Below are 25,660 nucleotides of genomic sequence, written 5' to 3'. Positions count from 1 at the left end.
ATTGCCACTTATAAGGAACTATACCATTGGTCTCTTTTCTACACCATGTCCTGCCCAAGTTTGACAAAATGCATCAATCAAACTTCTCTGAATTAAATTATTCCTGCAGATTTCTGCAATGCTCCTCTAGTTCTTGTTGACTCTTGGGGACCTATAATACAACACCATAGTGATTGTCCCATTCATATTTCTCTAATTCATCCAAAGGTAAAACACAGGATTCTGTTGACACCATGGTAAGTGAAAAAACACACAAATGCTGAAGAAACTCAGCAGGTCAAACAGTGCCTTTATGTAGCAACGGTAAAGCCCGAAATGTTGGTGATGTATCTTTGCCATTGCTACATAAAGGCCCTGTTTGACCTGCAGAGTTTCTCCAGCATTTGTGTGTTTTTTCTCTCTTTCTTTGGCTTGGCTTCGCGGACGAAGATTTATGGAGGGGGTAAATGTCCACATCAGCTGCAGGCTCGTTTGTGGCTGACGTCCGATGCGGGACAGGCAGACACGGTTGCAGCGGTTGCAGGGGAAAATTGGTTGGTTGGGGTTGGGTGTTGGGTTTTTCCTCCTTTGTCTTTTGTCAGTGAGGTGGGCTCTGCGGTCTTCTTCAAAGGAGGTTGCTGCCCGCCGAACTGTGAGGCGCCAAGATGTACGGTTTGAGGCGAGATCAGCCCACTGGCGGTGGTCAATGTGGCAGGCACCAAAAGATTTCTTTAGGCAGTCCTTGTACCTCTTCTTTGGTGCACTTCTGTCACGGTGGCCAGTGGAGAGCTCGCCATATAACATGATCTTGGGAAGGCGATGGTCCTCCATTCTGGAGACGTGACCCACCCAGCGCAGCTGGATCTTCAGCAGCGTGGACTCGATGCTGTCGGCCTCTGCCATCTCGAGTACTTCGATGTTAGGGATGAAGTCACTCCAATGAATGTTGAGGATGGAGCGGAGACAACGCTGGTGGAAGCGTTCTAGGAGCCGTAGGTGATGCCGGTAGAGGACCCATGATTTGGAGCCGAACAGGAGTGTGGGTATGACAACGGCTCTGTATACGCTTATCTTTGTGAGGTTTTTCAGTTGGTTGTTTTTCCAGACTCTTTTGTGTAGTCTTCCAAAGGCGCTATTTGCCTTGGCGAGTCTGTTGTCTATCTCGTTGTCGATCCTTGCATCTGATGAAATGGTGCAGCCGAGATAGGTAAAGTGGTTGACCATTTTGAGTTTTGTGTGCACGATGGAGATGTGGGGGAGCTGGTAGTCATGGTGGGGAGCTGGCTGATGGAGGACCTCAGTTTTCTTCAGGCTGACTTCCAGGCCAAACATTTTGGCAGTTTCCGCAAAACAGGACGTCAAGCGCTGAAGAGCTGGCTCTGAATGGGCAACTAAAGCGGCATCGTCTGCAAAGAGTAGTTCACGGACAAGTTTCTCTTGTGTCTTTGTGTGAGCTTACCACCAGCAGATGGCATGCTAGTCGCTATTGCAGTTGCCTCACAGGGTCCTTGTTATAAAGGCCATTGAAAGTGACCATATGCTTACATCTAATCCTTCTCCATTTCTACAAATGTCAACCAGTTCTGATTTGCAAATTCAAGTGGGGGGTGTATGGGCTTCCCTTTATCCTCTCTCTGCTCTTCCATTCTCATGCAAAATTGTAGGGATCTCCCCCTGGTGAGGCAGTGAGAAAATGATGAAGAACATACCATTTCACTTGATCTGAAGCCGATGCTCATGCTGTAAGTTTCAGATTCGAGGCTGAAACCTACAGTGGGAAGTTGCTAGGTGACGTTTACTGGCAGAAGGGTGGAGCGTGAACCTTCTGTGGTCTCTTGGGATGACAATATCTGAGGTCTCACCACGGCACTCCTGATGTCCTTCTTCTCACCTGCTAATTGCAATGATCAGCTGAAATAATGAAAAGATCTCTTTATAAGCAGGTAAGATGCTTCATTCTCTGAGGAAGTTGGAATTAGTCTTTTTGCAAAATCTAAATTCATCAGTCTTTCCCAAATTCCTAAAGAGCAAGGCTCCAAATTTTGCAATTTCCCATTCTCTTCTTTCTTGTTTAATCTACCCCTTGCTCATTCTCACACTGTTTGCTTCATAGCTGTTGACAAGGACAGATTCAAATCTTTTTCACATTGTGAAGGATATGATAGACAGCCATGAATTTGGCCAACTACCTTTTTGTTATATTACAAAGCATTTCAGGATGGTTAACAAAGACACCTACACATCTTGTGAATCCCAATGGTTTGCTCTATAGGATTTCAGGTATAACATGACAGTCCACATTGAAGTTTTACTAACTGCTGTGCATGCTGGTTTGAGGAACTCAAGAAGTCAGAGCACTTATTTTGAGTCACTGTTTGGTCTGATGTGGATGATCAACATTGTTGTGTTTTATAAGTTGTTGTCGCCCCTCTGCATATCCAAAAGTGGTTAAAGTATGATGTCCACTGAATTCCCAAAATCACCTTTAGCTTTTCAGATACAATAACATCCATGCTACCACCCTTACCAAAATGATGGTAAATGCATAGCTCACATAAGACAGGTTAATGCAAATAGCTTGAATCAAATTGGCAATCTTGTTGAATGAACATCACATTCATTATCAAAATTTTGCTCTCTAAACTGTTCGATTTGAAGTCCACAGACAGTTCATTCCCTGCCACCCTCCAGAGCTTTCAATCTTTTCTGTAACTTGGGGATGAGTGGACAGGATCTGTTTTCTCAAGAAAGATAAATTCCTGCAAGCAATGGCTCTTTGGATGAACTGAACTTTGCTCTATGCGACAAATTCCACCTAAACCCACTGGTCATGTACAGCGTAGTGTTTCTAGTTGGCATGAAGAAGGCAGAGAAGTTGGCAACTCATCTACTGTTTAATATGGATTACGAAGATCTGCATAAGGTCATAGCCCAACTCTGCTCTGGAACTACTGACTTGCAGCAGATTTGGCAAGGAGATCTCTGACAGGCTTTTGCTATTCAGGGATACAATCAGCCTCATGGCAGATGTTGGCTGGATGCTTGCCTAATTAACTTGACGAGCAGACCGCTTTTGAATTGAATTGAATTGTTTATTGTATCATGTACTGAGATGCAATGAAAAGCTTTTTTGTGTGCTTCCCAGGTAAGTCAATCCACATTTAAGTTCGGCAGAGTGTGTGATAATAAAGCAAAAATGCAGCATGCAGTGTTACAGTAGGTCAAGAAGGTACAGTAGGTTTAGAGGAATGAGAAGGGATCTGATAGAAACATATAAAATTATGAAAGGCATAGATAAGATAGAGGTAGGTAAGTTGTTTCCATTGGTGGGAGAGACCAGAATATCAAGATTCAGGATAGTCGATTTGGGTCAAAGAAGAGGAGAAATTGCCAGAGGGTGGTGAATCTGTGCAATTTACTCTCCATTGAAGCAGTAAGGTTAGATTTTTTTTTAAAATGGGAATTAGGGGATAGGAGCAGGTAGATGAAAATGAACCTATTGTCATATCGTCCATGATCTCGTTGAGTGGTGAAGCAGGCTTGATGGGCTCTTATGTTCTTGTGTCTTTCACAGCATGAGCTGTGTGCAGCACATCAAGACAGTCCATGAGCTGGGCTTCGGTTTGCATTGATATATATAAATGTGCTGCATAGGGAAAAGTAGAGTTCAAACAGTGTAAGAGGATTTTTTTTTAAACTCATGAGATCCATTTAAGAGCATAATAATACCAGAATAAAGGAAACTTTCCTGGAATCTGGATTGTGTTTTCAAGTTGGTGCATCTTCTCCCCAATAGGGGGGAGGGGGGGTGGTATGATTGGTGTGTGATGGGTCTTTTAATTTATTGGCAGTTTTCCAGAGACAGAGCTGGTTTGTGTGATAGCTTGAGCTGCATTCATAACTCTCTGCAGTTTCTGGCAAGAGCAGTTCACATTCCAAGCTTGATGTATCCAGACAGGGTAACTTCTATAGTGCACCTGTAAAAATTGGTAAGAAACTTAGGGACATGCTCAATTTCCCAGGGATTCTGAGGAAATTGGTTGTAGTATTGATGTTAGACCATAAGACATAGGAGCAGAAATAGGTCATTCAGCCCATCGAGTCTGTCTTACCATTTAATTATGAGCTGAACCATTTTCCCACTCAGCCCGAATACCCAGCCTTCTCTCGATAATCTTTGATGCCTTGGCTAATCAAGAAATGCCCTGGTTGGACTAGGACATGTTGTTGGAGATATTTACTCCAAACAACCCAGAGCCTTCTGCCATCTCCACCTCAACACCATTGATACACTCTGTGACATGTTCTCCAGTGCCCACCCACCCCCTCTTTTACTGAAGATAATGATCAGATTCTTTGTCTTGCTGACATTGAGGGAGTTGTTACCCTCACAACATGCTTTGCTGCCTGCAATTCTTAGCGACTTCACTTCATAACCAATTACAGCATGCATACCTTCAATCAGTGCCCGTGAAGTCTATGAGGTCCAATCAGGCTCCAGTTTTGTCTGATATTGCCTTTTGGCAACCCTGATGGTCTTTACAGAGATCACACCTAGACTTCTTGTATAGATCAGGGTCATTTGAATACCTCAGACCTCTCTTTCTCTTCCTGTATCTTTTTCTGAGATTTGACTACAATGGTGGTGTCATCTGCAAACTTGTAGGTGGAGATATTTGGTCACATATCCATAAGTGGATAAGGAGTGTAATAAGGAGCTGATGATGCAGCCTTGCAGGGCGCCAATATTAAGATTTATTGTAGAAGAGCTGTTGTCACCAATCCCCAATATTTGTGGTTTTGCAGATCAGGAATATAAGAGTACCCTGTTGCAGAGGGAAAGCGCTGAAAATGAGGTCTTGGAGTTTATTGATGACTTTGTTTTGGGACTATGATGTTAAAGGCAGAGCTATATTCAACAAAGATAAGTTCGATATAGTTGCCCTTGATATCGGAATTAATGTGGGCCTTAACCATTTTCTTGGAAGCACTTCATTGTGATGGATCCCATAGATCCAAAGTGATCATTATTGGGCGTTTTGCCTTGTTTCTTTTTAAACTGGAATAATAGTGGACTTCTTAAAGCAGATGGAAACTTCAGCTTGTGGCAGAGAGAGTTTAGAGATGTCCGTGAATGCTCCTGCCAACTGGTTCATGCAGGTTCTTAAGACTCAGCCAAGTGCTCCATCTGGGCTAGTCACTTTTCATGGGTTCAATCTCAGCAAGGCCAATCTGATGTCTGCAGCAATTACCGTGGATACAGGTGTGCAGGAGGCTGCTGGGATTGGTGATGTTAACTCAATGACCTTTTCAAAGAGAGCAAAAATGCATAGAATATGTGAGGAAGGGATGCTTTGTTGCCTGTGATTTTTCATTTTATATTCAGACAGTGGGACTCTACCTTGATTTGATATTGTCTCTTGTTGACCTTGTAGATATCATATCTAGATTTCTTGTATAGATCAGGGACATCCAACTGGAACATTTCAGTCCTGGATTTCAATAGGGAGTGGATCACTCAGATTCAGCCATGATTTCTGGTTAGGAAACACTTAGAATTGTCTACTTTGACATGAAGTCTGTGATGTATTGTTAGCCACTGTGTTCTAGAATATAGACTAGGCAACAAACTCAAAGCAGTCACATTGAACGTCTTCGATATCCTCAGACCAGTGTTATATGTAATTCAGCTTCTGCTTTTAAGAAGGCAGAAAATCAGCCTGGTTGTTGATTTTCCAAAATGAGGATGAGGGATGAAGCTTGTAACCAATATCTTAGATTCCTCTAATAGGACAGAAGGAGTGGCTGTGAAATCTCCTACAGTGAGTCTAAACCCCTTGAACTCTTATTGACTGAGGTCATGTGTGGATAAAGAGATGGTGAGAGGACTAAGATGAAGAAACAACCAATCATCGAATGCTACAGTATCATATATGAAAGTGGGCCCTGTGACCAGCAAATCAGTCAAGTTCAATGCTGCTCCCACTGACATTCACATTTTTCAAGAGGACATCACTAAAAGCTTAGTAGGGTTAGAATTTTAGCTGATAATTTCCCCCTCTAGCAATCTAAAGGTTCATTGGAGTCAGGATGTGATAAATAATTCTGGGAATTACTAGACACTTCATAACGCCAACATTGAGGAAGGGACAAACATTTCTTAATTAATTGGATTCTCTGAATTAAGTATAAATAAGTGATTGAAATCTTCAAATCTTTTTATAGTAGGCTTATTATGTGTGAGTGCTCCTTCACCAACACAAAAACAGCTGCTGCACCCCTCCCCTATCGCCCCCCCCTCACCTCACCTGGTGTTATTCCATCTCCCATCAACTCCTTATCTTGGCAACCAGCTTGTCATTAGGGTAACTCTACACAATCTGCTTCCAGATTGTTAAACATCTCCTTCCTTCATCTGCAGCTGACTGACTGCTGTTGGAATGGTAGAGGATTAACTATAACAAGCTTCTTACAGATAGTTACGCTCAGTGAAATGACAGTGATTGAGTTTGTGTGTGCGTGTGTCTGTTATGTGTGTGTGTGTTTCTGTGTAATATGGGTGTGATGCTATTGTGCTATATAATGACGGATATATATATACAAGTGTGAATGTGTAGTGTTTCAGTATGGTATATTATGGATATATAAAGGTATATCTTCAGGTGCATTGGCATAATGTGAGTTTATTCATGATTGGGGTGGGTGTGATATAGGAGCAGAGGTAAGCCATTCAGCCTATCATATGTGCTCTGCCTTTCCATCATGAGCTAATCTACTCAGCCCATCTTCTGCCTTCCCTATAACATTGATACTCTGGCTATTCAGATGCCAATCAATCTCTGCTGTAAATACACAATGACTTGGCCTCCACAGCCACCCATGGTAGCAAATTCCATCTGTTTTAAATGGGACCCCTTCAATCCTTAAGTTGAGCCCTCTTGTCCTTGGCTCCCTACTATGGGAGAATTTTGCATCATTTTCTCTGTCTAGGCCTTCCAACATTCAAAATGCTTCTGTGAGGTCTCCCCTCACTCTTCTGAATTTCAAGGAGTTCAGTCCAAGAGCCGTCAAACATTCCTCATCTGCTAATCCATTCATTCCAGGAATCATTCTTGAGAATATTCTCTGAACTCTCTCTAATGCCAGCACATCTTTTCTTAAATAAGGAGCCCAAAAACTGTACCCTGTATTTCCAAGTGAGGTCTCACCAGTGCCTTATAAAACCTCAGCATATCCTTGCTCTTGTTCTTTTAGATATGAATGCATTATTGTATTCACTTTCCTAACAACCAACTCAAGGGCCTCCATGAGGACTCACAAGTTCCTTTGCATTTCCAAATTTTTAATTTTCTCCCCATCCAAATCATTGTCTGCCCTTTTATTCCTTCTACCAATGTGCATGACCATATACTTTACAACATTGTATTTCATTTGCCATTTCTTTGCCCATTTTTCTATCTTAGTCTCTCTGCAGCCACTTCGCTTCCTCCTCACTACCTGCCCCTCCACCTGTCTTATATCATCTGCAAACTTAGCCACAAGCCATTTATTTCACAATCCAAATTATTAACATACAACTTAAAAAGACATTGCAAAGTAACCCTGAGGTCTGAAAGCTAGGTCCTGGAGCTGTAGGCTTGTAATGGTCGTCTTGTAGTCAGGTATTTCTGCGTCTTGCCGTTGACCTTCTGCCAGGGTGAAATAATCAATACCTTGGGAAAGTGCACATACTTGTTGGAAAACGGCACGGGAGAGAGCATCAGCCACCACATTCCTTTGTCTAGAGTTGTGGTCTGCCTTCATAGTGAATTCTGAAATGTAGGATAAGTGATGCTGCTGATGGGCTGACCAAGGGTCCGAAGCTTTACCAAAAGTGAAAGTTAATGGTTCATAGTCTGTAAAGATTGTAAAGTCTCTGCCCTTGAGGAAGTACCAAAAGTGCCTGATCGCCAAGTAAAGCACCAGCAACTCTTTATTGAAGATGCTATATTTGGTCTCTGCGTGGTGAAGATGTCAGCTGAAGAATGCAAGTGGCTTCCATTGTTTGCTCATGTATTGTTCTAGCACTCCTCCTGTGGCCATGTCAGACGCCTCCATCCATGAGTGACTCAGAATGGTTGTGCTTGCCAGTGCATCTTTAATCTCCCGAAAGCCATTTGTAATTGTCTCCATCCAGCAAAGTTCTTTTTTATTCTGAGACATCAGGTCAAAAAAGGGCTTCGTGACGTGCCGCAGCAGGAACGATGCGACGGTAAAATTTTACCATCCCAAGGAACTCTTGGAGACCCTTGAGCATTGATGGCTATGGGAATCTCATGATGGCCTCCATTTTAGTGGGTAACAGAACCACACCCTTGCATGTGATTCTGTGTCCCAGGAATTCAATGGTTGACTGTCCAAACTGGCACTTCGCTGGATTAATCATGAGCCCAAAACTCTCGCAAGCGGCTAAAGAATAAACCCAGGTGTTTTGAATGTTCTTCATGGTGTGGTTGGGGACGAGAATATCATCTAAGTAGATGAAAATTAAGTCTATGCCAAACCCTACTGCATCCATCGGGCACTGAAAAGTTTGTGCAGCATTTTTCAGCCAGAAGGGCTTCTGCAAAAATTCAAATAAGCTGAATGATGTTACAATTTGCTGTCTTAGGCACATCTTCTGGGTTAACAGGTAGCCACGCACCATATCTAATTTTGAGAAAATCCTGGCACCGTAAGATTTTCTGTAAAGTCTTGTATGTGGGGCACAGGATAGCAGCCTGGTGTTGTTGCATTGTTTAGGTGTCTGTAATCGACACAGGGTCTACAGCCTCCCATGGCTTTGGGCGCCGTATGCAACGATGACGCCCATGGGCTATCTGACCTGCATATAATGCCTAACTCCTCCATTTTAGTGAACTCCTGTTTCGCAGGGCGTAACTTTTCAGGCGGCAGTTGACAGGTGGTCCTTGGGTCAAAGTTCACACAATGTTTCACAGTAGCGGTGGAGAACTGGGGGATAGAACGCCAGCAAAGTCTTTGAGGATTCTGACGACTTCATTCTTCGTACATTCGAGGGTGTGCAATTGTGGTATGGGTAACCTTGAATCTCCAAGGAGGAAGGTTTGGAAAGTCATGGTGTCCACCTTTCATATCCACCATTAGGAATTGATTGCGGAGGAAATCTGCTCCCAGCAACAGCTGGGACACAGCAGCAAGAGTGAACCTCCATGTAAACTTATTGGCATTAAATTTCCCAGCCACAGTTCTTGTCCCTTGCGTATGAATTGTGCTGTTATTTACAGCCATGAGGTCAGGACCTGCTCCTCTGGTTCAAGTGTCAAACCCTGAAGGAGGAAGGACGCTAACCTCCGAACCAGTGACCACGAGAAATTTTCGCCCTGAGAGCTTGACATAAAGCAGCTGTTTTGGTGGCCAGCCATTGTAGACATTATCAACAGCTGATCTGAGCATTTCCCCAAGAAACCACAAGGAGCATGGTATTTGCGGGCACCAGCACCCCAATGTTGGTTATAAAAGCACCAATTGTTAGTCTCTGAGTCACGTCTGTCCAGTAGAGACCGTGTTCTTGTCATTGGGACTCAAAGATTTGGTGCTTTGTGGCTTGACGCAGCATTTATTTTGATGGGTTTCACACCCTGGTGCTTCACATGCCAAAGGATGTCCGCCTGTGTAGCCACTGCTCAAGGGTCACTTATCCTTGATGGATAACATGAGGCGGATGTCTACTGAAAAATGCTCTAGAAATAGCTGTTCAAGGAGCAAACATGGCTCGTGCCAACATGTCACCCATAAGCTCTGAAGGGGCACAGTCTCATAGGCTCTGGATGTGGAGGAGCCGCACAACTCGCTTATGCCGGGAGAGCCTGTAAATACACAGGAGGAGTGCTTTTAGCACTTCATACTTGCTGTGTAGTGGTAGTTCCCAAAGGAAATCCACAACGCGGCTGGCTGTGTCCTGGTCCAAGATGCTCACCACATGGCACCACCTCTATTTTTCTGATGTGGAATTGTGCCTTTGCCTGTCTGAACCAGACTTCAGGTTGTGATGTCCAGAAGACAGGCAGTTTTAGGGATACTACTGTGCTGTCCGTCGCTGGTCCAAAAATCTGTTTTGGGCCCATCAGGGTCACCAAATTGTAGCCACAGATGTCACAGTGGGTAATTCGCCAGGAGAGTGTAACGAGTCGCAGTTGAGAGGAAGTTCAAACAAAACTGTTTACAGATGTGCACAACCTTTTTAAAAACCCTGCATCATGCACCCTGATATTGTCACTGCGTTATAACGTCATGACGTTCAGCAGCCAGTTCACTGGAACTTGTCGTGCCGCTACAACTGTCTCCTTTTAGCTTCTGTATATTACCCTCTCTACCTCTGAATAATCTATTCATCCGGCTCTAGTTCCCTAACGCAGTATGTAAGGAGCTGCAGCTGCATGCACTTCTTGCAGGTGTAATTATCAGGGACACTTGTGGTGTCCAAGATTTCCCACATGCTGCAATCGGAGCATACCACTGCCCTAGCTGCCATCTCCACTACCTACTCTGGTTTATTACAAAAAGATCTTACCTGGCTTTACCTGTAGCATGTCCTCAGCTTCTGCTCACCAAAGCCTCTAACTCTCCACTCCTACACTAGGCCACACACGAAATATCCGCTCCAAAAATGGCTGTTCTGCCTGTGCCTGCTTTACTTTTATTTGTTCCTGCTAATGAATCGTGATTTGATTGGATATTAATGGTGGGGACGTGAAATGGTAATCCTATTGAATGTCGAGATGTAGTTAGACTCTCTCTCATTGGTGGTCAGTGCCTGGCACTCTTGTGGCATGAATGTTACTTGCTATTTTACAGTCTATGCCCAAATGCTGTCCATTTATTGTTGATTACATGCATCGGTGCTCCATATGCTGAGGACCATTGTCTAGAGGAACTCCTGCAGTGATGTCCTAGAGTTGGCGTGACTGACCTCAGAGAGCCACACCATCTTCCTCGACACATGTTTAGTCACCAACCACTTGAATGATTTTCCTTTGCTGCCCTTTGACTTCTGTTTTAATAGATATCATCAGATTTACATCACAATGACCTTATATACATATATAAAAGTCAAATTTTGTAGACCATTTTCTATTGTTAAATTTATGGGTCACTAATTTACACGGATACTACTTTTGACTGCGGTGACTCTCTTGTTGTAGGTTTTGGGAGATCTGATGGGCGGGCAGCCAAGGCGTGAGTTCACATTCGAGGCATTGGGAGTTCTGATGGGCATATGGCCAGGCTGGGTGAAAAGTCTGCTTTCAAGGCATTAGGAGCTCCAAAGGGCAGGCAGCCAGGATAAAGTGGGAAATTGGCTCTCAAGGTGTCGGGAGCTCCAATGGGCGGGCAGCTGGCGCTGGGTGAGAAGTCAGTGTTCGAGGTGTTGGGAGTTTTGATTGGCAGGTGGTGTAGAGCTCGTCGAAAGAATCAAAGACTTGTTGATCCAAACCAAGGCTTTTATTAGCAAAAGACAGGAGCTCTTCACAGGTGGCCGACCAGTCCGGAATGATCCGACCTGGCTAGGGACACAACCCTTTAAGGCCCAGACAGTAGGCGTGGCTTAGCTCTCATCCAATCGCTGTAAGCACAGTCTAGATACAGTAACTATATACACTATGTACATTGGTGATAGATCTGTACTATCACAGGTGGTCAGGGCCAAGGAGAGAGTTCTTGACTGAGGTGTTCGGAACTCCGGTCTGCAGGACTTGAGTTGACTTGAGTTGACTTTTACATGAGATGTATGGAAAATTACAAATTTTTCAGCCAAATATAGGGGGCCGACTTTCATACGGAATCAACTTTTATATGAGTATACGGTAGTCAGGTGCTGATCTAATGTCAAGGGCAGATATGGTCATCATACTGACATATTATACGTCACTTACACACCAGAACCAGGATGAGTTGCAGTCTGCAGAATAAAATTATATATGCACACATTTGGAACCTGAGTTCCAAGCTATTGCTAATTTGTTCATGGAAGCACTTGAGAGGATTGGCCTTACACTCAATGTCTGCAACATCACCTACCCATAACACCATCTGACAACAACAGTTCAGAACATGATTCTGGAAAATGTAAGCAACTTCCTAGATCTTGGCAAACATTTTTCACGGAAAGCAGACACCAATGATAAGATTCAATACCTCCAGTATACCATAACTTGCATAACTTCCTAAGCATTAGGGCTGAAATCCTCTTAAGTGAAAGATCAGTCTAACGTATATCGAGATAAATCTGACCAAAGTTAAGTGAAGAAAGACAGACTAGGGTTCAATTTGGAATTAAAGAGATAAAATTCAGATTAGAATGCCAACTCTTGTCACTAAGAGTGAGGTCAAACAGTGAAAGGAACACAGATTGGGAGCATATGTTGTATATTAATAAATTGGATTTTGGAATGAATTGCTTTGTGGCCAAGTTTGGAGATGATCTGAAGATGGGTGGAGGAGCAAGTAGTGTTGAGAAAACAGGGTGGCTGTAAAAGGACATATAGATTAGGAGAATGGGCAGAAAAGTGGCAAATGAAATGCAATGTTGGAAAGTGTACAGTTGTGCACTTTGGAAGAAAAATAAACTGGCAGACTATTTTATAAATGGGGAGAAAATAGAAAATACCCAGGTGCAAATGGACTTGGGAGTCGTTGTGCAGGATAGCAGTGGCGAAGTCAATCATTTCAAGAGGAATAAAATATAAGAGCAGGAATGTGATGTTGAGTTTTTATAAGGCACTGATGAGATCTACAAGTACTGTGAGCAGTTTTGGGCTCCTTATTTAAAAAAAGATGTGCTGCCATTGGAGAGTGTTAAGAGGAGGTTCACAAGGATGATCTCGGAATGAAGGAGTTATATGAGGTGTGTTTCACAGCTCTTGGCCTGTACTCATTGGAATTTAGGAGAATAAGGGGGAATCTGATTGAAACATTTCAAATGTTGAAAAGCATGGACAGTGTAGATGTAGAAAGGTTGTTTCCCATGGTGGGAGAGTCTAGGACAAGAAGGCACAAATTCAGGAATGAAGGGCGTCCACTTAGAACAGGGATGTGGAGGAATTTCTTCAGCCAGAGGTTGGTAAATCTATGGAATTTGTTGCCATAGGCCTCTTTGGGCCTTCTTGCTGAAGATCAAACTGCGCTGGGTAGGTCACGTCTCCAGAATGGAGGACCATCGCCTTCCCAAGATCGTGTTATATGGCGAGCTCTCCACTGGCCACCGACACAGAAGAAGAGGTACAAGGACTGCCTAAAAGAAATCTCTTGGTGCCTGCCACATTGACCACTGCCAGTGGGCTGATATCGCCTCCATCTGTGCTTCTTGGCACCTCACAGTTCGGCGGGCAGCAACCTCCTTTGAAGAAGACCGCAGAGCCCACCTCACTGACAAAAGACAAAGGAGGAAAAACCCAACACCCAACCCCAACCCACCAATTTTCCCTTCCAACCGCTGCAACCGTGTCTGCCTGTCCCGCAACAGACTTGTCAGCCACAAACGAGCCTGCAGCTGACGTGGACCTTACCCCTCCTTCGTCCGCGAAGCCAAGCCAAAGAGAAAAAACGATAGGTTCTAGGACATCAAAGGTTAGGAGGAGAAGGCCAGACAGTGGAGATGAGTGGGAAAATGGATCAGCTCATGATTAAATGGCAGGGCAGACTCAATGTATGGAATAGTCTATTTCTGCTCCTTTGTCTTATAGTCATACTCAGTTTTGAATGGACAAGAGAATATAAAGATACATCAAACTGTGGAGTACACAAGACTGGCTGGAGTGCACAGGGCTGGGAGAGGTACACAAGGCTGAGTGCAGTACATGATACTAGAAGTGTTACATTGAGCTTGTGAGGAATGTACTGGGCTGAAAGGTTAAATGGCTAGGGGGTACATGAGGCAATAATGGGAACTGCTGGGAGTTAGGGCTGGGAGAGGTACATTTGGGAGGGAAAACAGCAGAAGGTAAACATGAAGGGATAGGAACACATAACTCAGGGGTATGTGAGACATCTGGGAGAGTGGGTAACACGGTAGGAAGGTGCACTGGGGTTGGAGGGTGCACTGGGCAGGCATGAGAACACAGGTACATGGCTAAGAGAGGAATGAAAGGTATGGCATATGCATGAGAATGGCAGTTGAATGTAATAGATAAATAGGAAATTAAATGAGTCATTGGCCAATGATGATGCAAACACTGTGGAAAGGCAAGTCTAAACACATTCATTCCCTCCAGTAAAACCACCTGTTTACCCTCAGGGACTCCTGCTGTTTTGATTTTTTGAGGATCCAATTCTCATCTGGACTGATTAGGTTGGCACAGGTCAGAGAAAGGGTACTTCTGGCAATGGGAAAAGCAAGTTGACAAATTGTGTTTCAGGAATCAAGGAATTCTATTCAGGGGGAAATAGTTATGGAAAATTAGAGGAAATATTGTATAATTGCTTTCTTTGAATTATCATTAAAGCTGCAGAGAATTTCTGAAAGGAAGTGGCAAAGTCCATGTGTACTTGTGTTGAATGGGTCAAATCCAAAGGAGATGGAGAGAGGTTTGGGAGACACGGTTGGAGACCTATCAAATACACAAACCATCTGAAAATTAGATTTAAGTCTGCAACTCACTGTTGTATATCATTTATTCTACATATGCATTACAGTACTTATTAGGTTCCAGAATGAAACTCAAGCACACAACCTGTTGACTTTGATCCCACTCATGAGAGAAATGTGCTTGATGTAAAAGTTGAAAAAAGTGAATTTTAAGATCTATAAATTATTTGTCTAAATAAGAAAAATATATTATTGATAACAATCTCAGGGTCACAGCACAGAAATAGGCCCTTCGCTTTAGCAAGTCTGCACTCACCATCAACATTTAATTATTCAGTCATTCTAATTACTGATTAATTTATTTTGCAAATCCAGCTTCAGGTGTTAGATGTCAGCACTTGCCTGAAATAAAATGTTCTGTCCCTTAGGGACAAATAATCCAATATATTTTCTGATTTTGGTGGATAAAATGTGACTCTTGTTCTCATTGACCTGATCAGATTTGGATGAATTAATTCTACACATCTGCTTGGAAATTCTATGAAATTGTTAGAGATTAATATTTTGAAACCTCAAGTTAAGACCATAATCTAAAAAATACAGAAAAAATATTGGTTTATTTATTTGAGAATATGTTTTTGAAATATGTTGTTTAAAATCTTTAGAGATGGGTACAATCTCAACATTTTTAGATAACATTAGGAATAGGGGTTTAGAAGAATATAGAAGAAACCCAGGGAAATGGTATTAGCTTGGATGGCATGGACAAATTAGGCCAACGGATCTGTTCTCATGTTGCATGGCTTTATGACTCGATATGACTCTTTTAAAGCATGATTATGAACTATTGAGAAGTTCCTATTGCCAATATAAAAAACTGCAGGCTTTTATTTCAAAAAATACATTTGTTAATTTCATTAGCCCCTAAAAAACTTTGACAGGGAAATTCTTCCCTTTCTAAACTGTTTACATGTGGTTTGTGCATTGTAACATCTTGCTTATTCTTTACCATAATAAAAGCATGAGGTAATGAAATTAAAACTTAATATATAAAAAGAGAATCAAGGTATTAAACATATTGGCTATTGAGTTGGACAGTAAAACCACTGGTAATCAGAAATAAAAACAGAACTCAGCAGGTCAAGCATTATCTACCTCCAACCTGAATCTGCCAAATGTTTCCAGCATTCTCTGATTGTTGAGTTGTTGTGTTGATCTAAAGGAGGAATACCATCACAAAATTAAACTCTTCACATTAGAGGTCCCAATATCCTCAATAACTCTCAGAAATGGCACAATTTTAAAAAAAATGTACAAAGGATATTCACAAGGATGATTCCAGGAATGAAAGGATTATCATATGAGGAATGTTTGATGGCTCTTGGCCTGTACTTGTTGGAATTTAGGAGAATGAGGTGGGTGGGAATGAATCTCATTGAAACATTTTGGATGTTGAAAAGCACAGGCAGAGTAGATGTAGAAAGGTTGTTTCCTATGGTGGGAGAGTCTAGGACAAGAAGGCATAACTTCAACATTGAAGGGTGTCTGCTTAGAACAGAAAGGCTGAGAAATGTCTTGAGCCAGAGGGTGGTGAATCAGTGGAATTTGTTTCCATAGGCTGTTGATTGGGTGTATTCAAAATAGAGATTTATAGGTCCTTGATTAGTCAGGGCATCATTATTTGTGATCAAATAGCAGGGCAGACACAATGTGCTGAATAGCCCATTTCTGTTCCTATATCTTATGGACTTAAAAGTCCAGTTAACACTGCCCACAAATAAGCCTTTTATGCAACATGAAGATCATGTCTGATTGAAAAATTATGTAAATTTACCCACATATACCAGAATTTCATTTCTCATCTAATAAATAAAGGAAACATTTGTCCCAGTCTAAGTAATGAAATGGCTGATGGAATTTAATACGGATAAGTGTGAGGTGTTACATTTTGGAAAGGCAAATCTAAATAGGTCATTTGCATTAAATGGTAGACTATTGAGATGTGCAGAGCAACAAAGGGATTTAGGAGTTGTGGTAAATAGTACCCTCAAGGCTGATACTCAGGTAGATGGTGTGGTGAAGAAGGCATTTGGAATGTTGGCCTTCATAAATCGGAGTATTGAATTCAAGAGTAGGGAGGTTATGATGAAATTGTACAAGGCATTGTTGAGGCCAAATTTGGAGTACTGTGTACAGTTTTGGTCACCAAATTATAGGAAAGATATAAACAAAATAGAGAGAATGCAGAGAATGTTCTCGAGAATGTTGACAGGATTTCAAGGTTTGAGTTACAGGGAAAGGTTGTACAGACTAGGGCTTTTTTCTCTGGAGCATAGAAGATTGAGGGGGGACTTGATAGAGGTGTTTAAGATTTTAAAAGGGACAGAGAGTAAATGTGGATAGGCTTTTTCAATTAAGAGTGGGGGAGATTCAAACTAGAGGGCATGGTTTAAGATTGAAGGGGGAAAATTATAAGGGGAACATGAGGGGAAATTTCTTTATGCAAAGGATGGTAGGGATGTGGAATGAGCTTCCGGCAGACGTGGTTGAGGCGGGATCATTGGTTACATTTAAGGAAAGACTGGATAGTTATATGGAGAGGAGAGGACTGGAGGGGTATGGACCGGGTGCTGGTCAGTGGGACTAGGAGGGTGGGGATTTGTTACGGCATGGACTAGTAGGGCCGAACTGGCCTGTTCTGTGCTATAAGGAGTTATATGGATACACATTCCAGTCAACCAATCTTATGGAACCTATGCTTGAGAGTCCTTGCCCACAATATCTGATGTCATCTGTACAATTAAATTTCAACATAAGTCCCTTCCTCAATTCTATTTATTCTTGTTCATTTGATTTATAAATAGAACAAAATAAAATGCTCCAAACTTTGAAGCTAACCTTTTCAGACGCACATTGATCAAATATCTTTGAGAAACAATATTAAGAGCTAATCTTAGGAGTTCAGGGACGAGCGAGAATCTGATTGAAGTGATTAAAATATGAAATTCCAAGTGTTTCCCCTCATTGTGAAATTAGGAATACAGCAGCATAATTGTTAAATTAGAAAAAAGGTTCAGGTGTAGCGCATGCAACGGCAGGGCACTGAAGTAAGACAAGCACACGAGGAAGATACAGTCGGTACTGCTTTATTGAACAGTTCACCCTGTTTATATAGGCCTGCTTGGCCTAGTTGTCTCGCCATTTTTGGCAGAAATAACGTCATGGGCTCAACTGGCATTCCTACCAGTGCTTGGTACAGCCACTACATGGCTTGCAGCCCAGGAAGAATGGCCACTTAGTCAGTGTGGTCCTTGTGGGATTACCGTGTTCAACTACCATCTTGTGTGCTGGAATGCCTATCAGGTAGCGAACCACCTCACAACCCCACCCCCCACCCCCAGAATCAGCTGTCTCTGGCTTTGGGTGGCCTGCCTCTATGGCACGGAGGTTGTAGGGTGACCGGTTGACTGATGTCCAAATGTGCTGGTTTGAGGCGGTCAATAGTAAATGTCTCTTCCTTGCCACCAATATCCAGCACACATTGTGTCTGATCACCCAGTAGGGCCCCTCATATGGCTGCTCCAGAAGCACTCGGTGTGCTCCCCATCATACGAAGACGCAGCTTTTCAGGTCCCTTGTGACAAACATTTTGGGCTGACCATGTGGTGAGGCCTGTTCCAGGGTCAGCGGGCCCAGTCGTTCTCTCAGTTTCTCAAGGTTAGCCACTGGTGGTTCATCCGTATCCCTGGCATGTCATCGGGGATGACTAGGGGAATGCCATACTGCTGAGGCATTGAAATCCTCCTTTGGTGCAATCCGGGTCCCTAGGAGGATCCATGGTTGTTCATCAATCCAATTCTGTCCCTTGAGCCAAGCCATCAGGGTGCCTGTGGAATCTTTCCACCAACCCATTGACCTGGGGATTGTATGCTGTGGTGTAATGGAGCTGGATCCCCAGGAGGCTGGCCAGAGCTGCCTAGACCCCTGAGGTGAATTGTGCACCCCTGTTCAATTTTATGTGCTCCAGGACTCTGAACCATGCCACCCATACATTTATAAGGGCTCTAGCGCAGGCCCCTGTTGAGTTTTCCATTAGCAGAATGGCCTCTGGTCACCTTGTGAAGCCATCTACCATCATCAACAGGTACCATGCCCCCCCCCCCCCGCCCCCATAACACTGGCAGGGGTCCCACAATGTCTGTGTGCACATGACTGAACCTCTGTCATGCTGGCTCGAATGGCTGGGGGTGGGGGCAGGGGGAGCGGGGTACGCTTTGATATATGCCTGCACCTTTGATGACTGACAGTGTGTGCAGGTTTTGGCCTATTGACTGACCTGTTTGCAGAGGCCATGCCAAATGAACCATCTTGATGGCTGGGTATATTGAACACTGGTCGTCTCCAAGCCTCTGGGATGATGAGGCAAGGCTTGCCAGTGGAAATGTCACATAGGAGGGTCTGGTTACCAGGGCCGATGCAAATGTCTTCTAGCTTGAGTCCCACCACTGCTGTCCTGTACGCAGGGATGTCGAGGTCCATCTGCTGTGCCTGGGCCAGACCGTGTATCAGGGTCTGTATCACCGAGATAGTCGGCCGAGATAATACATCGATCACCACTTTGGTCTTTCCGGCAATATGCTTGATATCTGTGGTGAATATGTAGGAGAGGTGCCTTTGCTGCCTGGCTGACCATGGGTCCTACACTTTATTAAAAGCAAAGGTCAATGGCTTGTGATCCATAAAAACCTTGAATCATCTCTCCTCCAGAAAATATCTAAAATGTCAGACCGCTAGATACAATGCCAAGAGTTCACAGTCAAAGGCACTGTACTTGAGCTTAGGGGGCCAGAGATGCCTGCTGAAGAAGGCCGGGGCTGCAATTGTCCATCGACCAATTGCTTAAGCACCCCCCGACTGCTGCATTGGATGCAACTGCCGTGAGGGCAGTCGGGGTGTCTGTCCATGAATGCACCAGAAGCATGGTGTTGGTCATAGCATCTTTGGTCTTCTGGAAAGCTTCCAACGTTTCTTTGTTCCACTTAATCTCCCTCTTTTTCCCTGCCATGAGTGAGAATAATTGGCACATGATGCAGGCTGCTGCTGGTACGATAGAAATTAATCATACCAGCAAACTCCTGGAGGCCCTTCTCCATGTGTGGCTTGGTGAAGAGCCTGATGGCCTCTACCTTTTCAGGTAGAGGTGTCATCCCATGTCTATTAATCCTGTGGCCCGGGAAGTCTATTATCTCTTGCTTGAACTTGCATTTGGTCGGGTTAATGGTAAGGCCAAATTCACTGAGGCGGGTGCATATCTGCCTTATGTGGACTGCATGTTCTTTGCAGTTGTGGCTGGCTATCAGGATGTCATCCAAGTAAATTAATGCAAACCTGAGATCCCAGCCAATCATGTCCATCAGCCTCTGGAATGTTTGAGTAACTTTTTTTTTTAGCCTGAAGGGCATCCTAAGGAACTCACCAAACCAAAGGGTACAATGATTGCGGTTTTAGCAATCTCCTCAAGGTGGACTGGGATCTGGTGATAGCCTCTGATGAGGTCGACCTTGGAAAATATCCGTGCCCCCTGTAAGTCCGCAGTAAAGTGCTGTATGTGGGTCACGGGATACCAGTCCGGTGTAATGGCCTCGTTAAGGGTGGCGGTAATCCCCACATGACCTCAATTCCCCCTGCTGCCTTCAGCACCATGTGCAGGGGGATGCCCAGGGACTGTTGGACCTCTGCACAATTCCCAGCTCTTCCATCTTTTAGAACTCTTCCTTTGCGAGGTTGAGTTTTTCGAGGCGGCATGCCCTGGCATGGAAAGGGGTTCCTTTGTGAGAATGTGGTTCTGTACCCCATGTTTTGGTTCTGCTGAGGTAAACTGTGGCACCATGCCAGAGGGGAATTCTGCCAAGATGCATGCTAACTTGTTCTCAACGACGGAGACAGAATGTAGGTGGGGAGAACGTTTGGAAAGTCTTGGCATGTACTAGCCGCCACCCCTTGAGATCCACTAACAGGCAGTAAGCCCTGAGGAAGACCACTCCCAGGAGTGGTTGTTACACTGCCACCAGGGTGAATGTCCACATGAACTGGCTCTCCTAGAAGCAAAGTGGTATGGTGTGGGTGCCGAAGGTTCTTATATTGGAATTGTTCACTGTCCTCAGGGATGGGCCCGGATTCCCATTATGGATGTCTGAAGCTGAGGGGGTCAGGATGCTGATCTCGGCTCCCGTGTCAACTAGGAACAGTCGCCCTAATAGGGAGTCCCACATGTGGAGGAGGACGGCACAGCTACTAACAAAGGTCGGCCGCGGTGTTTCCCTGGAGCATGCTGGGGGATTAGCATCAACAGGCCTCCGAACCCCACCGCTGGTGATAAAAGCAGTATTTCTCACTGGAAGGGGGAGGGGGGGGGTCTGTTGGCCTGTTGGTCAGCTGTGGTGGACTAGTCGTTCGCTGTTTGCGAGGCCTTGCGACTTGTTCCATCATGACACTGGTGTCTCTTTTTGCTTCCCAGAGCACATCCGTTCATGCTGCAACCTTCCTGGGGTCGCTGAAATCCTCCTCGGCAAGCAGCAGTTAGATATCATCTGGTTGTCGCTCCAGGAAGATCTGTTCAAAGAGCAGGCAAGGTTTGTGCCCAAACTGTCCGTGTGCAATCGTCAGCCAGTACGCTCACACTTTGAGAGCCCGAAAGTGCGGGTTAACAGCTCTTTTAGGGCCACATATTTGCCTTGCTCCAGAGGCTGCCAAAGGATATCGACAACCCTGGTGGCTGTGTCCTGGTCAAGCAAGCTCACCACATAGTAGTATCTTGTGGTGTCAGTTGTGATCTGTCGTAGCTGGAACTGGGCCTTGGCTTGCTCGAACCACACCAGCAGCTGCGAAGGCCAGAATGACAGCAGTTTCAATGAAACTGCATGGAGTGTTGCTTGTTTTTCCATCATTAGGTCCAAAACACGGTTTTGACTGGTCAGGATCACCAATGTAGTGCACAAGGAAGGTACCTTCAGTAATGCTTTATTGAATGGTTTGCCCTGTCTTATATAGGCCTGCTGGGCCTAGTTGTCCTGCCGCTTCCGGCGGAAATGACATCACGGGTTTTCCGACGCCAATTGGTCAGGTTGTACTTGTGCAATCAGATGACAATAAATTTCACTTGATTTCAAGATTAAAATTAAAATATTTTTCTTGGGTAATGGAATATAGGTAATGGCAAAAGAATTGACTGCAAATCTCATAGAATGGCTTGAGGGGAAGCCACTTTCTGAACACAACATCTGAGAACAATTCCATCGCACCTTACAAAGTCATCATGTGTTTGGAAAATGTCATTCTCTATCCTCAGAGGGTTAGTTTCACAGATGTGTCACAAGCTTGAAGCTTCAGGCTGTGAGGCATAACACATTGCTTGTGTATGCTCAGCTCTGCTGAGAGTACCACTGTGATTATAATTCTAATCATTTCAGTGATTGTCCCAGTTATTAATGGAACACTGGTTAATATTATCCTCTTAGAACAAGGCTCATAATCTGTCAGGGCAGATGGCCTCACATGACAGATTGCTCCAACACTCATTTGCAAAGTAATTATTAGCCTCTTATTTTATGTTCCTTGAAATTTCCTCCTTCATTCTCTTGCATAAAGCTGCTCAGGTGTAAAATATTTCTGACACTCTGCTGACCCCAAGGGGTGACAAATATATATGGCAATTTTATCCAAATCAATTTGGCTTGGATTCATCTCTGTGTAAGTGAATATGTCCATGTAATAAGTGTGGGCAATTTGTGAGAGCAAGTATACACTCACATAGATGCCTATTTCCATGACTTTAACCCACAGCTTATCTATGGTGCTTGAAATGTCAAAAATAAAAATGGTCCAATTCATACAGTTCAGCTCATTGAAGCTTCGGCAGCTTCTGGCAGAGCAATCCCATTAGTCCTATCTCCATTCACCTTAATTTCCTGTACTCCTCAACTTATTTTCTGTCAATGCCCAAAAAACAAAATTCTTTAGCCATTAAGTTCTTTTGCTACAGGAAAGGAGGGGCTGAAAGTCTGAAACCACATAAAGATAAATAAATCCCTGGGGCCTGATCAAGTGCATCCTAGGACATTGCAGGTCTCTAGGGAAAAAAATTGCAGGAGCCTCAGCAGAGATTTTTGCATCGTTAAGCATGGACACTGGGAACAGAAACACCACAAATTACCAAATTGTAATTAAAACCCTTAATCTGCCAAGGAAATCAGCCTCTGAAATGTGGCCCTGTGGTCTCAAATCCACTAAAGTGTTTAGGGCATGAGAGGGAAATAAAGAGAGGGAGGGGGAGTGGACATGTCAGAGAAAGTTCACAGGGAGAGAAAGTGAGATGTTTAGAGAGAGTGAAAGAGGGTTCAGAACAGAGAGAAAGGCTGAGAAGGTAACAGAGAATGAGAGATGAAGAAGGGATTAAAAGAGAGAGAGAGAGACAGTGACAAAGACAATAAAATTAGAGCATTTCTGGATGCACTTAATCCCTAAAGTTCACAAGAGGATTGCACTCCACTCACTGACACACATTAATGCAGATTCCAAAAGCACCAAAACTTTGCCGCCAATCTATCTCAAAACAAGAAGTGGCACGATGCCAAGCAATTACCACTGGCAGATATTGAAGGTCTCGTCATTCTATCAACATCTTGGGAGCTATCACTGACTCAAAAGTTGCCTGCACCAGACATTTAATAACAGTGGCCATAGGAATGGGTTAAGGTTGTGAAGTGAAAGATTGAGCCCTTCCTTCACAAAACTATTAATAAATAAAGATCAAAAGTATTAAGGGACATTTCTCTGGACCTCCATTGACATTCAGATGATACTTTAGGAGACTTTGTGTGCCTTTATCCATCTAAATTGGATTAGTGTGTGATCTTGTCATCCCAGTCACTGGCACTACAGCAACCTTTCCTCCAAGAGCAGCTACAGTTCATTTATGCCTGATGCTAGTCTACACCTGCCTCCCCAACTCTTTCTCCAGCTACTTCTTCAAGCTTCCACATTCCTAAATACAAAAGGAGGCCATTTTGATCCACTATAATGGCACCAGCTCAGAGTAATCCCATTTCCACCAGATTGATCTACCAACCCATCCATCGTTGCAATGTGGAAGAAACCAGAGCCCTCAAAGAATATTCAGACAGTCATGGGGGAAAACATGCAAACTCCACATTGACAGCACTGGAGGTCAGATTTGAACCAAAGTGCTAGACAGCAACACTAACTGTTGCACCATTGATTTACGCTGGGAACAACAGGACCCTGTTAGAACCAGCTTCTTGTTGTACTTCTCTGATCCAGATATTTAACTCAAGTGTCAGTGAAATGAAGTTCCTCTCCAGCTTTTTCATTGAATAAACCCCACAATGACCTTCAACAATGCTCCCTTCTGCTTAATATCCAATAGTGCTGATTGGTTTCAGCTACAGCTGCTATTAAATGTGGTTAATGTGTGCAAATGGAGAAAGCAGCAGGTTAGATGCTTGCTTACTACTTGAATCTTTCCAAAAGGGTGGGCAGCTTGGCACAACGCTATTAAAGCCAGCATCCCAGGTTTGAATCTGCTGCTGTCTGGAAGGAGTTTGTACAATCTCCTTTTGACCTGTGTGAATTTTGCCTGGGTGCTCTGGTTTCATCCCACCCTCCAAAAACATGAGGTTGGTAGGTTAATTGGGTGTAATTGAGTTTCAATTGCCAGAATTGGCTTCTGCTACGTTGTAAATAAGTACATTTAAATTTAAAGGATGGTGAATATTTTTGTGTATGAATGAACTTCTATTCACATTGGTTTCAAATGAAAGCTTGCTGCAAAATTTAACAGAAGAAAATGTATTCTTGAGTCATATTTTCTGCAGGTGTTTTCACCTTGACAACTTGTATGTAATTTAAATTGATAAAAATCTATAATTTGTTTTTAAAACTGTGGTACATATTACTCAGTCACAATGCTCCTCTGGCATTAAGATCATGGGCAACATTTTTTTCCTCACATGTGAACAAACAAAAACCATGTTTCTTCCCTGTGATTTGGGAGAAAAATGAATGCTCCACTAAACAAGTCATTGGCCTAGAAATCTACTCTTCCCTCAATAAGTAAGCCATACCAAATCCCTTTCTACAGGCTTAGACACTATTCCTGAAATCTTATCTCTCATTAAATTCCCTTTAAGCCCTTTCTAGGGTAGAGATTTCTCATCTAAGCACCAGACATGTGACAGTCTTAATGCAGTTAGCCAGAAAAGGCAATATAATCTTTAAATACCGTGCAAATGGATTCTGTGAAAGAAAAATATGTTCTTTTTAAACAAGTTAAATATTTGCTTATTCTTAAAAGCCAGGACCATCTCTGAACTTCTGAACGACCGAAAAATCAATTCAACTGCAGTTCCTCAGGAGTGATAGTCAGGTGTAAGTAAACATTTATTTTATCGCAGTAGATTGAACATAAAAACTATAACTGATTTAACAAAATAATTATTTCTGGATGAGCTACAGAAATTGTTACTTTATCTGAAATGTGAGTTAATTTTAATGTGAATATATTATAACAATATAAAAGCTGAGCTCAAGGCTCTCAGCAAGTGAAAATCTTATTTCTGTCCCAGACCTATCTTGGTCACATTTGCCTTACAAAACAACCATGAATTTTAGAGGCTTTTGCATTGATGTCAATCGAAGGTTGGAGAGGAGGTGTGTGAGGAGAAGGTACCAGGAATATGGTAGTGATTGCAACGATTCCTGGCTTTGTTTCAATCTTCACAGAGGCATCCAGTAGTGATTCAGCATTTGGACAGCATCCAGGAGTGTATTAGATTGAAGGAGGGTCCCAAGAATCTGACAGTATTTACAAAGGGTCCATTGCATGGGGTGGCATGGTTGACTTAGGGAAGGCATGGTTGGTATAGCGGTTAGTGCAACGCCTTTACAGCACCAGTGATCGGGACCAGACCGGGGTTTGAATCCCATGCTGTCTGTAAGAAGTATATACCTTCTCCCCATGTCTGCAAGGGTCTTTTCCAGGGGCTCCGGTTTCCTCCCACCATTCAAAATGTGTTGGGGATG

The 25,660-nt window shown here is 43.4% G+C and overlaps 1 protein-coding gene across 3 annotated transcripts in view; it reads left to right on the top strand.

The window, feature by feature from the left end:
- LOC138748491 (uncharacterized) overlaps positions 1–25,660 on the top strand; it is an 83,429-nt gene that overhangs the window by 22,462 nt on the left and 35,307 nt on the right. The window contains exons 2-3 of one of the 3 annotated variants that reach the window (XM_069908810.1): positions 21,078–21,192; positions 24,933–25,006. The gene's annotated coding sequence lies outside the window, so the exon portion shown is untranslated. The remainder of the gene's footprint in view (positions 1–21,077; positions 21,193–24,932; positions 25,007–25,660) is intronic. The other 2 variants (XM_069908811.1, XM_069908809.1) reach the window with 2 other exon arrangements.

Source organism: Narcine bancroftii, chromosome 13, assembly GCF_036971445.1.
Source record: "Narcine bancroftii isolate sNarBan1 chromosome 13, sNarBan1.hap1, whole genome shotgun sequence".
NCBI classification, from domain to species: Eukaryota; Metazoa; Chordata; class Chondrichthyes; order Torpediniformes; family Narcinidae; genus Narcine; species Narcine bancroftii.
This window is presented reverse-complemented; position numbering and strand designations above follow the sequence as displayed.